We start from the raw sequence: 13,944 nt of genomic DNA, 5'->3' as shown, positions 1-13,944 counted from the left end.
ACGAGTTTACCCTTCGTAGGGCATCAGCCCACAGCCCCTCCTCAATCTCTTCCCCCAGCTCTTCTTCCCATTTCCCCTTCAGCTCATCCACCATGATCTCCCCCTCATCCCTCATTTCCCTGTATATATCCGACACCCTACCATCCCCCACCCATGTCCCTGAGATCACTCTATCTTGAATCTCCTGCATCGGGAGCTGCGGGAATTCCCTCACCTGCTGCCTCGCAAAAGCCCTCAGTTGCATGTATCGAAATTCATTCCCTTGGGGCAACCCATATTTTTCCGTCAGCGCTCCCAGACTCGCAAACGTCCCGTCTACGAACAGATCCCTCAGTTGCACAATCCCAGCTCTCTGCCATGCTCCAAATCCCCCATCCATTCTCCCCGGGACAAACCTATGGTTATTTCTTATCAGGGACCGCACCGATGCTCCCGTCCTTCCCCTATGTCGTCTCCACTGCCTCCAAATTATTAGTGTTGCCACCACCACTGGACTTGTGGTGTATTTCTTCGGGGAGAACGGCAACGGCGCCGTCACCATTGCTTGTAGGCTGGTTCCTTTGCAGGACGCCATCTCCAATCTCTTCCACGCCGCTCCCTCCCCTTCTCCCATCCACTTACACACCATTGAGATATTGGCGGCCCAGTAGTATTCACTTAGGCTCGGTAGTGCCAGCCCCCCCCTATCCCTGCTACGCTGCAAGAACCCCCTCCTCACTCTCGGCATCTTCCCGGCCCACACAAAACTCGACACTTTTCTCAATTCTCTTGAAAAAAGCCTTCGTGACCATCACCGGAAGGCACTGAAACACAAAAAGGAATCTCGGGAGGACTACCATTTTGACCGCCTGCACCCTACCCACCAGTGACAGGGGCACCATGTCCCATCTCTTAAAATCCTCCTCCATCTGTTCCACCAATCTTGTTAAATTAAGCCTATGTAAGGTTCCCCAACTCCTGGCTATCTGAATCCCTAAGTACCGGAAATCTCTTGTTACCTTCCTCAGCGGTAAGTCATCTATTCCCCTGCTCTGCTCCCCCGGATGCACCACAAACAACTCACTCTTCCCCATATTCAATTTGTACCCCGAAAATTCCCCAAACTCCCTGAGTGTCTGCATTATCTCAGGCATCCCCTCCACTGGGTCCGCAACATACAGCAATAAATCATCTGCAAGGATACCCGGTGTTCTTCTCCTCCCCTGAGTACTCCCTTCCACTTCCTGGAGCCCCTCAGTGCTAGAGCCAGGGGCTCAATCGCCAATGCAAACAGTAACTGAGACAGGGGACACCCCTGCCTCGTCCCTCTATGAAGACGGAAGTAGTCAGACCTCTGTCTGTTCGTGACCACGCTCGCCACCGGGCCCTATACAGCAGCTGTACCCATCCGATATACCCTTCTCCAAAACCAAATCTCCTCAGCACCTCCCACAGATAATCCCACTCCACTCTGTCGAATGCTTTCTCGGCGTCCATCGCCACCACTATCTCCGCCTCCCCCTCTGGTGGGGGCATCATCATTACGCCTAGCAACCTCCGTATGTTCGTGTTCAGCTGTCTCCCCTTAACGAACCCAGTTTGATCCTCGTGGACCACCCCCGGGACACAGTCCTCTATCCTCGTCGCCATCACCTTAGCCAGGAGCTTAAGCATCTACATTTAAAAGGGAAATGGGCCTGTAGGACCCACACTGCAGCGGGTCTTTTTCCTTCTTCAAAAGGAGCGATATCGTTGCCTCCGACATAGTCGGGGGCAGCTGCCCCCTTTTCCTGGCCTCATTAAATGTTCTCGTCAAAAGCGGGGCCAGTAGGTCCATATACTTCCTATAAAATTCCACCGGGAATCCGTCCGGTCCCGGGGCCTTCCCCGCCTGCATGCTCCCAATCCCTTTTACCACCTCCTCCATCTCAATCTGTGCTCCCAGTCCCGCCCTCTCCTGCTCCTCCACCTTAGGAAATTCCAGCTGATCCAGGAAATGCATCATTCCCTCCTTCCCTTCCGGGGGCTGAGCTTTATATAACCTCTCATAAAATGCCTTGAACACCCCGTTCACTCTCTCCGCTCCCCGTTCCATCTCTCCCTCCTCATCTCTCACCCCACCTATCTCCCTCGCTGCTCCCCTCTTCCTCAATTGGTGGGCCAGTAGCCGACTCACCTTCTCTCCATACTCATACTATACACCCTGTGCCCTCCTCCACTGTGCCTCTGCCTTACCCGTGGTCAGCAGGTCAAATTCCACATGTAGCCTTTGTCTTTCCCTGTACAGTCCCTCCTCCAGTGCCTCTGCATATTGCCTGTCCACCCTCAAAAGTTCTTTCAGCAATCGCTCCCTTTCTTTACCCTCTTGCTTCCCTTTATGTGCCCTTATGGATATCAGTTCCCCTCTAACCACCGCCTTCAACGCCTCCCAGACCACTCCCACCTGAACCTCTCCATTGTCATTAAGCTCCAAGTACCTTTCGATGCACCCCCTCACTCTTAAACATACCCCCTCATCCGCCAATAAGCCCATATCCATTCTCCAGAGTGGGTGCTGTTCTTTTTCCTCTCCTACCTCCAGGTCTACCCAATGTGGAGCGTGGTCCGAAATGGCTATGGCCGTATATTCCGTCCCTGTCACCTTCGGAATCAGTGCCCTTCCCAAGACAAAAAAGTCGATCCGTGAGTATACTTTGTGAACATGGGAGAAAAATGAGAACTCCTTACTCCTAGGCCTACTAAGTCTCCAGGGGTCTACCCCTCCCATCTGTTCCATGAAGTCCTTGAGCACCCTGGCCGCTGCCGGCCTCCTCCCGGTCCTGGACCTCAACCGGTCCAGCCCTGGATCAAGCACCGTATTGAAGTCTCCCCCCATTACCAACTTTCCCGCCTCCAGGTCCGGGATACGTCCCAACATACGCCTCATAAAATTTGCATCATCCCAGTTCGGGGCGTATACATTCACCAGAACCACCGCCTCCCCTTGCAATCTGCCACTCACCATCACATATCTACCCCCACTATCCGCCACTGTGGTCTTTGCCTCAAACAGTACCCGTTTCCCCACTAAGATAGCCACCCCCCTGTTCTTCGCATCTAAACCCGAATGAAACACCTGTCCCACCCATCCTTTACGTAGTCTGACCTGGTCTATCAGTTTCAGATGCGTCTCCTGCAACATAACCACATCTGCCTTTAATTTCTTTAGGTGTGCGAGTACCCGCGCCCTTTTAATCGACCCGTTCAGCCCTCTCACGTTCCACGTGATCAGCCAGGTTGGTGGGCTCTTTATCCCCCCCCTTGTCGACTAACCATCCCCTTTTTTAACCCAGCTCCTCACCCGGTTCCCACGTACCCGTATATCCCCCCGACGGTGCCCTCCCGCCTCGACCACCCCATCCCATAACAGCTCCCCATTCTCCTTAGCAGCAGCAACCCAGTTAACCCCCCCTCCCCCTCCCCTCCGCTAGATCCCCCTCTAGCGTAGTTGCACCCCCCATGTTGCTCCCAGAAGTCAGCGAACTCTGGCTGACCTCGGCTTCCCCCCTTGTCCTCGGCCCCCACTGTGCGAGGCCCCCTCCTTCCTGCGTCCCTGTTCCCGCCATAATTACCATAGCGCGGGAACAAAGCCCGCGTTTCCCACTCGCCCCTAATGGCCGGCGCCCACAGTTCCTCATACTTCCCCCCCCCCCCCCCCCCCAACATGGGGAAGAGAGAAAAGTTACAGGATCGCAAAATTAACAAATTGGAAAAACCATCACCCCTTTTTTTTTCTTGCCCCACATAATCACCCCACCACTTTGTCCCAAAAGTTCTTTCTCTCGCCAGACTATTCCAGCTTCTCGTCCACAATGAATGTCCACGCCTCTTCTGCCGTCTCAAAGTAGTGGTGCTTCCCTTGGTGTGTGACCCACAATCTCGCCGGTTGCAACATTCCAAACTGGATCTTCTTTTTGTGAAGCACCGTCTTAGCCCGATTAAAACTTGCCCTCCTTCTCGCCACCTCCGCACTCCAATCCTGGTATACGCGGATCACCGCGTTCTCCCACCTACAGCTCCGAGTTTTCTTCGCCCATCTGAGGACCGTCTCTCTGTCATTATAGCGGAGAAACCTCACCACTATAGCTCGGGGTATTTCTCCAGCCTTCGGTCTTCACGCCAGAACTCGATAAGCTCCCTCCACCTCCAAAGGGCCCGTCGGGGCCTCCGATCCCATTAACGAGTGAAGCATCGTGCTCACATATGTCCCGACGTCCGCCCCTTCTGCGCCTTCGGGAAGACCCAGAACTCTTAGATTCTTCCTCCTCGAGTTATTCTCCAGTACTTCCAACCTTTCCACACACCTTTTACGCTGTGCCTCGTGCATCTCCGTCTTCACCACCAGGCCCTGTATTTCGTCTTCATTTTCAGCAGCCTTTGCCTTCACGACCCGAAGCTCCAGCTCTTGGGTCCTCTGCTCCTCCTTTAGCCCTTCAATCGCCTGTAATATCGGGGCCAACAGCTCCTTCTTCAACTCCTTTTTCAGCTCTTCCACACAGCGCCGTAGAATTACCTTCTCAATAAATATATCCCTGTCCTGTATAATAAAGACAGCAAAACAGGGGACACTGAAAATGTGGCATCATAGCAGGTGCCGCATCCCTGTATATTTCCCTTATTGGTGACACTGTATTTGCATCTGATTTCCACTGGTTTTCCATTCTGGCATAGGCAAGCAATCGGCAATACCGGCGCATAAACCAGCCTAAATTTGGTGTAAGTGGAACTCCAGTCAAATGCATCTTTTAAATAGTTGAAGCAGAGAAAAATACAGAACTGTGAGGAGTAAGTCAAGCAGTATGATTAGTTTGGCTTATTCTAACCAAGAGTCCATCGAGACAATGGAACTAATGGCTTCCTTCTTTACTTTAAACCTCTATGGTTCTAACTTTCATTTAACAAAACGAATGATAACTCATTTTTACGAAGTTAGAGGTGCAAATTTTCAGGTTGTTCAAAATGCGTTTGGCTGTAATGGGAGCTAGGATAATATGATGACCTTGATGAACTAAATTCTTTTTTTAAAATCTGGATTGGATTGGATTGCTGGATTTGTTTATTGTCACGTGTACCGAGGTACAGTAAAAAGCATTTTTCTGCGAGCAGCTCAAACAGCTCATTAAGTACATGAAAAGAATATAAAATAAAATGAAAATGCATAATAGGGCAACACAAGGTACACAATGTAAATACATAGACACCGGCATCGGGGGAAGCATACAGGAGTGTAGTATTAATCAGGTCAGTCCATAAGAGGATCATTTAGGAGTCTGGTAACAGCGGGGACGAAACTGTTTTTGAATCTGTTCGTGCATGTTCTCAGACGTTTGTATCCCCTGCCCGATGGAAGTTGGAAGAGTGAGTAAGCCGGGTGGGAGGGATCTTTGATTATGCTGCCCACTTTCCCAGGCAGCGGGAGGTGTAAATGGAGTCAATGGACGGGAGGCAGGTTCGCGTGATGGACTCGGCTGTGTTCACGACTCTGAAGTTTCTTGCGGTCCTGGGCCGAGCAGTTGCCATACCAGGCTGTGATAGGATGCTTTCTATGGTGCATCTGAAAAAGTTGGTCAGAGTTAATGTGGACATGCCGAATTTCCGTAGTTTCCTGAGGAAGTATAGGCTCTGTTGTGCTTACTTGGTGGTAGCGTCGACGTGGGTGGACCAGGACAGATTTTTGGTGATGTGCACCCCTAGGAATTTGAAGCTGTTGACCATCTCCACCTCAGCCCCGTTGATGCTGACAGGGGTGTGCACAGTACTTTGCTTCTTGAAGTCAATCACCAGCTCTTTAGTTTTGCTGGCATTGAGGAATAGATTGTTGTTGTTGCACCACTCCACTAGGTTCTCTATTTCCCTCCTGTATTCTGACTCGTCGTTATTCGAGATCTGGCCCACTATGGTTGCATCGTCAGCAAGCTTGTCGATGGAGTTGGAACCAAATTTTGCCGCACAATCATGTGTTTACAGGGAGTATAGCAGGGGGCTATGTACGCAGACTTGTAGGGCCCTGGTATTGAGGACTACATGGAGGAGGTGTTGCTGTTTATTCTTACTGATTGTGGTCTGTAGGTCAGAAAGTTGAGGAGCCATGTCTTAGGTTTTGATATGAACTTGGCTGGGATTATGGTGTTGAAGGCAGAGCTGTAGTCAATAAATAGGAGTCTGATGTAGGAGTCCTTGTTGTCGAGATGCTCTTGGGATGAGTGTAGGGCCAGGGAGATGGCGTCTGCTGTAGACCAGTTTCGGCGGTATGCGAATTGCAGTGGATCAAGACGTTCTGGGAGTATTGAGTTGATGCGCTTCATGACCAACCTCTCGAAGCACTTCATTTTGACTGATATCAGGGCCACTGGATGGTAATCATTGAGGCACGTTGCCTGGTTCTTCTTTAGCACCGGTATGATGGTAGCCTTTTTGGGTCCTCGGAGTGGAGTAGGGACAGGTTAAAGATGTCGGCGAACACATCTGCCTGCTGGTCCGGGCAGGCTCTGAGTGCACGAACAGGAATCCCATCCAGACCCGTCGCCTTCCGAGGGTTCACTTTCAGGAGGGCCGATCTGACTTCGGAAGCTGTGACGGTGAATATGGGTGTGTTATGGGCTGCTGGGGCACTCGACAGCGGATCGATGGTTTCCTGCTCGAACCGAAATGTCAAGTCACATTCATGCCCATATTTAAATTCATCCCATTGGAAGTGAAATTTCCCAGGGAGCTTTTTACTTCCAGTCGAAGTCCAAAGGAATATTTTAAATGGTGCCAAGCTCACAACCAGAAGGATGCTCCAGACTTGAGAGTCAGAGAGACAGATTTTTGTCACTCAGGAAAGCAAGGGATATAGAGAGTGAGTGAGAAAATTGAGTTATGGCAGAAGATCAACCACGATTGTACTGAATGCCAGAGCAGACTCAAGGGGTTTGGAGCAAGGGTAAGAAGTCTCTCTGCAATTGTACAGGGCTGCAGTAAGACCACATTGGAATACTGTGTAGTATTGGTCTTTATATCAAGGAGTGAAATACTTGCATTGGAGCCATTGTAGCAATGGTTAATAAATTGACCCCTGGGATGAGAGGCTGGAATCTTCTCTGGAATTTAGAGGTATGAGAGGCGATGTCATTGAAACCAGATTCTGAAGGGGATCGATAGGGTAGATGCTGGTCAGAGAATTTAAAACACTGGGGCACAATCTCAGGGTAAGGAGCCAATTATTTACTGAAATGAGGGACAATTACTTCACTCAAAGGGTTGTGAATCTTTGGCTCTCTGCCGCAGACCGTTTAGTTTGTTTTACGGCTGGGACAGGCAAACCTTTGTGCTTTCAGCGAATCATTGGTTATGGGGAGGGGGTGAGAAAGTGGAGTTTAAGCCCAAGATCAACTTTAAATGCATTCCTTTTGGGGCAGGCTCAACAGACCAAACGGTCTACTCCTCCTATCTCTTATATTCTGATGTTCAATCTTTACTTTCATCCTGTGTGAGATTTTACAATGATTAAATCAAATTTATACTTCCTGTTTTAGAAACAGAGGGACAGGAGTAGGCAAATCTAGCATTTCAAGCCTGACCTGCAAGTCAATGATATAATGGCCAATCAGCAACCCAACAGCACAAAACGGCCTTCACTTCGTATCCCCTAACATCTTTGGATAACAAAAATCTATCAATATCAGATTTAAAATTAGAAATGGAACTAGTATCAACTTCCATTATCAGGAGTGTTCCAAACTAATTCCATCTTTTGTGCAGAGGAGTGTTTCCTAATTTCACTCGTGGAATGTCTCGCTTTAAATTTTAGGCCAGGCCCTCTGGTTCTGGACTTCCCAACTAATGGAAGTATCCTGAAAACGTCAATCAAATCACCATTCATTCTTCTAAATACAACCCTTGATTGTATAACCGTTCCTTATAACTTAACCCTTAGCATCCAGGTATCTTTCTGACAAGTCTGAAAGTCCAATATAGTCTTCTCAGGCGTTGTGCCCAGAATCGCACACAGTTGGTGCTGGAGATTTGTCACTTTTTAGTGCCATTATTTTCTTCATTACTGATATATTAATTTTAGTGAGTCCCTATCAGTGATTCAATATTAGCTTCCTTCACATTTCCAGTATACTGACATCATCCTCAAGTGTAAATACTAATGCAAAATAATTATCTAATGTATCCACCATTTCCTCATTTTCATTGACAATGTCAACCATTTCATTTTCACGGGACCTACATTCCTGCTGTGCAGACTTTTATTTTGTGCCCCTTCTTTGTACTTCTTACTAATCATCTAATCTCAGTTAGCTGCACAGCTGGTTCATAATGCAAAGCGAGGCCAGCAGCACGTGTTCAATTCCCGTACCGGCTGAGGTAATACATGAAAATCCCACCTACTCAACCTTGCCCCTCACCTGAGGTGTGATGATCGTCAAATTAAATCACCGCCAGTCGGCTCTCCCCCCTCAAAAGGGGAAAGCAGCCTATGGTCATCTGGGACTATAGCCACTTTATCTTTGCCAACTAATCATCTTTTCTCCCCATTTGTCAGGATGAGTGCTTTTATTTTACATTTTTGGGATCTATTACCTCTTTCGATTCTGTAATAGAGTCTGTAAGGGCTTGATTTTAGCATATGTAAGTGAATGGGTTTTGAGGGAGTTGTAGACAGGACCAGTGTGTCGATGAGGATTCTCCAGTCTGCTCACATGCTACAAATTCCTTGCAGAGGACATTGTGCTGGGTCAAACTCCCAATGATAGCGAGTTAGTGCTCAAAAGCCCATGAAATTTCTGTCAGCAGCTGTGATTATATTGAACCATGAGCACTGTTCCATTGCTGCTGATAGCAAAACCCAGATAATTAAGATGAATTCGGCTACACCACTGCTACACAATACCAAACATGCACATTTTGCCTTTAGAAAGTTGCATTGATTTGATAATGGCAGAATAATTTTTGTAACTTTTCAGCAATACCTAAAGCCCACAAAGACAAATTTCTAAATTTATCAACGATAAAGCCTTTTATTATTATTAAGGTGAAGCTACAAATTTCTTTCCCCCAAAGCCAATTCAATTCATTTAAGGTAATTAATTTTACCTCTGTTCAACGTTCTTGGAAGATGGTGCCTGTAGGTGAATTACTTCCTCTTTTCTTGTCAAAAAGATAACACAGCAAGTGGGAAAAGTGTAGTGGGACTACTACCATATTATTTATACAGCCCTGCAGTTAATAATCTTTCAGCTGCCAGATGGTGAAATAAAAGTAGCTGAGAGTTCGTCAGTGTCTATCTTGTAATTATAACCCTGCTTCTCTAATGCAGAAGGTCTAAAATAGTTTGACAGATAGTGCAACAAACATGTTCTGAATCCTCTTGTGTTTTTCAAACTTTTTTTCTGGGACCCAGTTTTGCCAGCCGGATGACTTTCGCGACCCATGGCGGGCAAACCTCGCAACACACGCTAAGGAAGGGGAGCCTGTTTGGTTCTCATGATTTCACTTGAATCAGGTTCACAGGAGGAGAGAGCAATGCACATATCAGGTGCAGAAGCCAGCCAGTTCCTTTGAGCTGCCTTCATCTTTATGGAAACGGAAAATCTAACCTCGCACATGTAGGTCATCGTGAAGGGCAATGGCAACCAAATGCGTGTTTTACTCAGCACTGGATAGTCCTGAGAGATGCTACTTCAGAATGCTGACAACCTCATGGGCTTTTGACATGTTTTTAATGCTATTGTTACCACAGTATGTCTTTAACCCATATGCAGTGGACAAATGACTGTGAGCCGGTTTTGTTTAATCAAGTAGTATTTATTCACACTCACACAATGTTACAGTTAATCAATCACACCATCCGACACAACTTATTTTACAGAATGCTAAAGTTCGTACTAGACCTTAACTTAACTTTAGAGTGACTAGCAAGCACCCAGACAGATAAAGGCCTTTATCTGTATTTGACTTTGTAGTCCTCTGTGTTCGGTCCTTAGTCTGGTCTGATGCTCTGGCTCTGGTCTTCCTTCTGTTTGGTGGTGTGGTGGTCTTTTTCGTGGTGGCCGGTGAAGATCACCATTGTTTCTTTGCTGTTGCGAGCTGCTGCAGAGAGCGATTCTAAGGTGTGCAGCACCTCTTAACCTGCTTAGATTTCACATCCCTTTTTGGACAGTCCCTGGGTCAATCAATTGACCAGAGTTTGATCACCCTGATCAATCAAGTCCAATCAGGGGCTGCAACATCGATTTTGGGGTGGGAACTCGGTAGCCACGCCTGCAAATGTTGGGGGCAGGGTAGGCCCTTCCAAATAGATGCCACTGAGTCTGGTAAACAAGTATGATTGACAGGATAGCTCTATTGTTCCTGGGATGCCCTGGAAATGGCCTTTTTCCTGTGTATTGCGGTGTCTAGGCTGCAGCTTGCTCCTCTGTTTAATTTTTATCAAAGTTTTGCAAAGTTTTTCATCATAAATAGTAATAATCCTAACACGGCAAAATAGAGTGAACATTAACATAGTGCAAAAAGAGAATATACAATAGCAATTGACTAGACGTGATCCCACGCGCCTCAATCTTCCCACACCCTCCCAACGGAGCATTCACCCCCACTCCCCTATGGGCCGCTGTTGCTGCTGACGTTTTAATTTTCCCTGAGAAGCCATCGGACGGTATTATGCCCCCGTTCAATAGCTCTGTACACTTGGCAAAATGATTTACACACATAAGTAGGCATCTGTTCGTGGTGTTGTCGTCCCTTGCTTCTCCCAGACGGAGTTCGCTGCCGTTGTCGTCTTGTTCCGCTTCTGCGCACTTCCGCTTCTGTGGACCTCCCGTCTTCCCCGTTTTCTCTGTTCCTGTGGACGTTAAGTTTGTTAACGTTTCCCTGCCTCCCCCTCCCTGGCTCTCCTCTATTGTTCCGTCTCTTCCCTCTACTCCCCGCTCCTGTCCCCCCCCCGTGGCTCACTTTTCCTTCCTCTTAGATTTAGCTATCTCCGGGCCCCCCCCCCCCCCCCCCCTCCTGGTCTATCTCTCCCTCTCATGCTTTGGCTACTCGCCCCTGTTTTTTGGCTACCTGGCTATTCTTCTGCTTGTTTGTTGGCCACAAACAGGTCCCGGAACAATTGCGTGAAGGGCTCCCACGTTCTGTGGAAGCCGAAGTCTGACCCTCGGATGGCGAATTTGATTTTCTGCATTTGGAGAGATTCCGAGAGGTCGGACAGCCAGACTGCAGCTTTGGGTGGTGCTGCTGACCGCCAGTCGAACAGGATTGTATGGCGGGCGATCAGGGAGGCAAAGGCGAGGGCGTCCGTACTCCTCCCAGGAATAGATCTGGCTGGCCTGAAACCCCGAAGACCGCCACTTTCGGGCATGGCTCCACCCTCACCCCCACCACCTTGGACATTGCCTCGAAGAAGGCTGTCCAGTACTCCACAAGTCTGGGGCAGGACCAGAACATGTGGGCATGGTTAGCTGGGCATCCTTGGCACCGCTCACATCTGTCCTCCACCTCCGGGAAGAACCTACTCATACGGGTTCTTGTTAAGTGGGCTCTATGTACCACTTTTAGTTGTGTCAGGCTGAGCCTTGCGCACGTGGAGGTGGAGTTGACCCTATGCAGTGCTTCGCTCCAGAGTCCCCACCCTATTTCGATCCCCAGGTCATCCTCCCACTTCATTCTTGTTGCGGCCAGTATGGTGTCGGCCCCTTCTACCAGTCGGTCATACATGTCAATACAGTTTCCTTTATCAAGTATGCTTGCGTCCAGTAACTCTTCCAGTAGTACCTGTCGTGGTGGTTGTTGGTATGTCCCTGTCTCCTTTCGTTTCAGTGTTTATTTAAACTGCAACCTGCTTGTCCCCTACTTGGCTGGATTTCCCAGCACCCTTTGCAGGACACCATTTAGGTGGCCATTCAGCCTCAATGTGGTATCACAGGTCAGCTACAGCAGCGTAAACTTTTAATTTGGAGTCAGCTGTAAGTTAATAACTGACGCTGGGGTCTCAACTTCAAAAGGAATTTTTCATCCACCATTTCTCTTTAAAATCTAAAACTTATCTTATTTGCCAGTACTTCCCTGCATATAACACACATTGTCTGTACATCCTTATTTGCACTGACACAATTGACAAAACCATACCTCATGAAATCATCTTTATACTGCAGCTCCCAAGTTAAGTTTCTTATTTTCAGGCTGTTAACCAGCGGCCCTGGAGTTCTGTACGAAGCTAACACTAGCACTGCTCTGATTTACCCTGGACTCCCCAAAGCAGCTCTCTCCAGCAGATTCTGTTGTACACTGCTTATTTGAGTCTCTGGCCATCTCTTACTTTTATGGAAATTATCCATCTTCACAGTCCTCTTTCCAGCAGCTGGAAAATGGAAGCAACTCTGCTCCATGATTTGGCGCCAAAAGCATGTCCATGGCGACCACTTGATGTCAACTGTATGAGCAGGGTGCGTGAACTGTATGAGCAGGGTGCGTGACCTGCTCTCTGCTGTTGCTTCTGGCCGGAAGACTCCACACAGCCTTGTTTCTTTCCATTTAAAAGGCGGCAGTGGGGAGTATGGGGAATTGAACAAGAATGAGTCAGTTTCGCCTTCCACGCTTTGGGAAGCACTGAAGGTGGTTATTAGGGGTGAGATAATTGTATATACAGCGTATAAGGATAAATCTGGGACAGTGCAGAGGCAGAAGTTGGTAGATTCCATCTTTGAGCTGGATCACCAATACTCGATTGCACCAGCACCGATGCTTTTGTCAGAGAGAAGGAAATTGCAGGTGGATTTTGATTTATTGTCACTGGGGAAGACGGTGAGCCAGCTTGCTCAAGAGGGATATTTTGGGGAAAGGCCAGCCGTCTGATAGCTCACCAGCTGAGGCAGCAGGCTGCCTTCTGGGAGATAATTTAGGTTAGGGATCCGGCCAACAGGTTGGCTTCTGCCTCAGAGAAGGTTAATGAGGTGCTTGAAGCCTTTTACCATGGGCTGTACCGGTCTGAGCCTCCGGAGGATGACTCTGTAATGTTACAATTTTAGATCGGTTCACCTTCCTGGTGGTGGAACAGGAAAAAAGGCAGGAGCTAGAGGCGCCGATTGGACAGGAGGAGATCATGAATTGTATTTGTTTAATGCTTGTGGGCAAGGCACCGGATCGGGATGAATTTTATAAACAGTTTACCGGTCTGTTAGTTCCGCTTCTGCAGGATATGTTCAACGATTCTCTATCCTCGTGGGGTGTTGCCAGCCACGCTGGCACAGGCATCGATTTCTTTGATAATGATTCTACGGAATGTGGGTCATATCGACCGATTTCTCTCTAAATGCTGAGGCTGAGTTGCTGCCTAAGGTGTTGGCAACTCGTTTGGTGCCCTGCCTGCCGGGAGTGATTTCGGAGTAGACAGGATTTGTTAAGGGCTGACAGTTGTCAGCCAATATTAGGAGATTGTATAACGTGGTATTGTTGTCCTCCACAGTGACCAAGGCAGAGGTCATTATTTCAATGGACATGGAGAAAGCATTCAACAGGGTTGAGTGGGGGTATTTTTTCGGGATTTGGGAGCATTTTGGCTTTGGGCCAAAGTTTATATCTTGGATTAGGCTTTGTATAGGAACCCCACTGTGAGTGTCCGTACTAATGCCCTGATCCCGGGCTACTTTCAACTGTACATGGGTATAAGGCAGTGGTACCCATTATTTCCGTTGTTTGCCTTAGCGATTGAGCCGCTAGCCATTGGCCACCTACTAGTTGGAGGTGGATAGAGCAAGGAAGGAGGGAACATAGGGTTTTCCGATTTGCTATAATACACCTTGGACCCACTTTCCAATGTGGGGAAGGTGGGGTATAATGGAGGTGCTTCGGGAGTTTGGCTCTTTTTCCAGGTTTAAGTTTAAGGGCGGCATGGACTGGTTGGGCTGAAGGGCCTGTTTCCATGCTGTAAAAAAAAAAAAA

At 48.3% G+C, this 13,944-nt stretch overlaps 1 protein-coding gene across 3 annotated transcripts in view; it reads left to right on the top strand.

The window, feature by feature from the left end:
* clcn2c (chloride channel 2c) overlaps positions 1-13,944 on the top strand; it is an 870,815-nt gene that overhangs the window by 835,950 nt on the left and 20,921 nt on the right. The window lies entirely within an intron of this gene.

The sequence above is a fragment of the Scyliorhinus torazame genome, chromosome 14 (genome assembly GCF_047496885.1).
Source record: "Scyliorhinus torazame isolate Kashiwa2021f chromosome 14, sScyTor2.1, whole genome shotgun sequence".
Taxonomy (NCBI): domain Eukaryota; kingdom Metazoa; phylum Chordata; class Chondrichthyes; order Carcharhiniformes; family Scyliorhinidae; genus Scyliorhinus; species Scyliorhinus torazame.
Note: the sequence above shows the minus strand (reverse complement) of the source record. Positions and strands in the feature narration are given on the sequence as shown.